Here is a 4,515-nt window from a genome sequence, read left to right as displayed (position 1 = left end):
TGACCTTCTGGCAAGGAAACTAGTCCAATGTGGGCTAGGCAAAACTACGGTGAGGTGGATCTGTAATTGGTTAAGTGGACGAACACAGAGAGTGCTCACTAATGCTTCCTCTTCATCTTGGAAAGAAGTGACAAGTGGAGTGCCGCAGGGTTCCGTCCTGGGCCCGGTCCTGTTCAACATCTTTATTAATGACTTAGATGAAGGGCTAGAAGGCATGATCATCAAGTTTGCAGACGACACCAAATTGGGAGGGATAGCCAATAGTCCAGAGGACAGGCGCAGAATTCAAAACGATCTTGACAGATTAGAGAGATGGGCCAAAACTAACAAAATGAAGTTCAACAGGGACAAATGCAAGATACTCCACTTCGGCAGAAAAAATGAAATGCAAAGATACAGAATGGGGGACGCCTGGCTCGAGAGCAGTACGTGTGAAAAAGATCTTGGAGTCCTCGTGGACAACAAGTTAAACATGAGCCAACAATGTGATGTGGCGGCAAAAAAAAGCCAATGGGATTTTGGCCTGCATCAATAGGAGCATAGTGTCTAGATCTAAGGAAGTAATGCTACCCCTCTATTCTGCTTTGGTTAGACCACATCTGGAATATTGTGTCCAATTCTGGGCACCACAATTCAAGAGAGATATTGACAAGCTGGAATGTGTCCAGAGGAGGGCGACTAAAATGATCAAGGGTCTGGAGAACAAGCCCTATGAGGAGCGGCTTAGGGAACTGGGCATGTTTAGCCTGAAGAAGAGAAGGCTGAGAGGAGATATGATAGCCATGTATAAATATGTGAGAGGAAGCCACAGGGAGGAGGGAGCAAGCTTGTTTTCTGCTTCCTTGGAGACTAGGACACGGAACAATGGCTTCAAACTACAAGAAAGGAGATTCCATCTGAACATTAGGAAGAACTTCCTGACTGTGAGAGCCGTTCAGCAGTGGAACTCTCTGCCCCGGAGTGTGGTGGAGGCTCCTTTTTTGGAAGCTTTTAAGCAGAGGCTGGATGGCCATCTGTTAGGGGTGATTTGAATGCAATATTCCTGCTTCTTGGCAGGGGGTTGGACTGGATGGCCCATGAGGTCTCTTCCAACTCTTTGATTCTATGATTCTATGATTGTAGATAGAATTGTTTTAAGTGTAGTTTTGCTATTCTTTACTGACGTTTTAGGGGCTTTTAAAAATACCTGCCTTTTCCATGTTATCTAAGGCTTCAAAATGTAATTAGTTTTCATGTAGCATACTTTGAACACTTACCATATATACTTCATTTGCAGTTAAGGTATCAGTACCATTATGTTCCAGTTGGTCTAAATATCGAAAGTATTTTTGAATGCACATTATTTCTGGCAACTGTAGTTCTGCTCATTTTACAGTAAAATAATTAAATTTCTTCACTTTTGCCTCACCAAAGACAGAGGCAACGTAGAAGGAATAAATCAGTGTGTGTGTTGATCTATTCCATATCCACAAACCTGTATATAGAAGTCAAATTATGAATTTGTATTTATATGTACATTTGAACCACAAAGGCTCCTACATGACTTGATTAATATGGACCAAACTTACATGTATCCTTCAAGGTCCAAATTAAATACTGGTGGGGTTTGGGGGGATTGGTTGAGGAAGACAGGAGTTGTAGTCCGCCCACATCTAGAGAGCTGCATCACTCCCACCCATGACTGAAGGTCTCTTCCAGACCAGTCACATAGCTCAGCCTACCTGCCAGGCCGCATCTCCCAACATCCTTATCCCTTTGGTGGTCAGGCTGGGGATGATGGGAGCTGCAGCTCAACAAGAAGGTTCAACCATCTGACTGGAAAAGTGGACATCTGTCAGTTACATCCTAGCCAGATCTTGGACTGATGGGAGTTGAAGCCTCACCAGATGTGCTGATGGGAGTTCCAGCCTGATCAGTTCTTGGGTGGCACAAGGGTTTGACTGAAGACTGACAGATCGGAGGTTCAAATCTAGGGAGAGCGTGGATGAACTCCCTCTGTCAGCTCCACCTCCCCATGCGGGGACATGAGAGAAGCCTCCCACAAGGATGGTAAAACATCAAAATATACGGGCATTCCCTGGGCAATATCCTTGCAGATGGCCAATTCTCTCACACTAGAAGCAACTTTCAGTTTCTCAAGTCTCTCCTGGCACAAAAAAAAAGTTCTTGAATTGATGGGAGTTGAAGCCAGCCAGATCTAGAGCTGCTGGAAGTTCTAGTCTAGCCAAGTTATGGGCTGCTAGGAGTTGCAGCTGTCCAGAACTCAGAATCATGGGAACTGCAGTTGGGGATCATGAGGGTTGCAGTCAAGCAGATCTGGAGCTGATACAAATTACGTAATATAGTCTCGAGGATTAATAAAGGATGATGAGGGTTGGAGTCCAGCCATATCCAGAGAGCTATTCCAAGACAGATCTGAACCAAACCTCGTATGCATACCCTTCATGGCCCAAATTAAAATACTGGAGGGGGAGGGGGAGATAGAGGATAATGGCAGTTGCAAGTTTAGCCAAACCTAGAGAACCACATTAATCCTACCCATGACAGAAGGTGTGGCTCCCCTAACCGATTATGCTGATGCTGCTCAGCCTACTTCCCAGGCTGCATCACTCAACATCCACATCTCATTGCTAGGCAGAGATGGGATGTGGATTGCAGCCTGATTATGTCCAGGGCTGATGGGAGTTACATCTGAGATAATGACTTCACAATGAGTGTGGAAGAGCCACCTGCCACCACAAGAGGCCACTATAGGGTTGCCATGGAGACCTATATCAGCCAAATGTGGTTGCTAGCCAAGACAAAAAAATATTGGTGTGTGTCCAGCTTGGTGAAGAATTGTGCTTATTTTATCTACTGAGGTGGCTGCATAATGCCAAAGGGGGGGGGGGGGAGTCACACCCATATGACAGCTCTCTCCAAAACCAACAAAAATAACATCACTGAGCATGCGAGACAACCAAACAAATGTAAAAGTGAAGTGTAAATTAAGAGATACACACAGTGCCCTTCTAGCACTCTGGGAATGGGAGGGGTTTCCAAAAACAGAGTGGACTAAAGTAAAGCAGAGCAAAGTGTAATTCTTCACAATTTTTATCTTTCTCTTCAAGCATGCAATAAAAATTGTGGTATAGTGCTTTGTGTGTTTCACTAGGACTCTGAGACCAGAGCTTGAATCTGTGCTTGGCATGGAAACTCACTGGATGATCTTGGACTGGTCACTCTCTCGCAGCTTCAGAGAATGAGGAAACATTTCTGAACAAATCTTGTCAAGAAAAAAACATGATCAGATTAGCATAAGTCAGAAATTTCTTGAAGGCATAGAATCCACAAAGAAAACCTCAATTCCTCAAGAGCAGCAGGAGTCACATCAGGGATTTGTTTCAGTTCTGACGAATGGCTTAAGTTGTGTTCAAATCTGCACTTTTTATTTTTATCCAATCTCAATGCTTTTGTATTTTAATTATTTTAAAGTTACATCTCCTGCACAGATCTAAATGCTCATTTTGAAATCCATTTTTTTCTTTGTAAATTGTGATCTTACGCTCCCTCCCCTCCTGCCAGCACATCCTAATATTATTTGAATTAAGAGTTATCTCAAGAGGCCAATGTTAATTAAAACGAAGTACACAAAGGTATGTGTCTGTATCTGGGAAATAGGCTCTTTATGTAGAAATGGTAAAAGAAGTGCACTAAAGAGTGTTGTGTATCTGGTGGTGCAATGGATTAAGTCCTTGTGCCGGCTGACCTGAAGGTTGGTGGTCTGCGAGATGGCGTAAGCTCCTGTCTTTCAGTCCCAGCTTCCCATACGGGGACATGAGAGAAGCCTCCCGCAGGATGGTAACACATCCAGGTGTCCTCTGGGCAACGTCCGTGCAAACGGCTGATTCTCTCACACTAGAAGGAACTTGCAGTATATTCTCAATTTGCTTCTGACATGATTAAAAATATCCTAGTGATATACCTAGCTGTCAGAAGCAATTTCTGTGAATGTTTTTTTTTAAAAAAAATAACCTTATTGAGATGAATTCTAGTATTATATTAAAACAGCAAAAGCCTGGGTACATATATTTAAAAATAAATCCCACTGAATTCATTGGGCTTTACTTTCAAGAAAGTGCACATAGTAGTCCTTCAACAGCAAGATAAAAGCCATTACTCTTCCTCAGAGGTTTCTACAACTGCAGCAGCCCCTGCTGAGCAGCCTGCTTATATTCAAGACATTTTAACCTGTGCCAAAAGTCATGTATTATAGCAAAATTGCAAGAGAACAATTGTGCTGACAGGCTTTTCAGTTTTGTAAGGCATTTTTTTACCTGCGGGGGTTTTTTTTTTTAATCATCTGCCCACATTGACCTGGCTTCGTGACAGTTCATGGAAAGTACTATGCAAATCAACTACAATGAGAAGAGACTACTGACACCATATTCTCCCTGCACAAAACTGGTTTATCATGTGAAGCCATTCCTTTATTTGCAACAACTGCATTGTGCATGACAGAATTAAGAAGGGAGC

This window comes from Anolis sagrei, chromosome 2, assembly GCF_037176765.1.
Source record: "Anolis sagrei isolate rAnoSag1 chromosome 2, rAnoSag1.mat, whole genome shotgun sequence".
Taxonomy (NCBI): Eukaryota; Metazoa; Chordata; class Lepidosauria; order Squamata; family Dactyloidae; genus Anolis; species Anolis sagrei.
The sequence above is the reverse complement of the archived record's forward strand: the minus strand, read 5'-3'. Positions refer to the sequence as shown.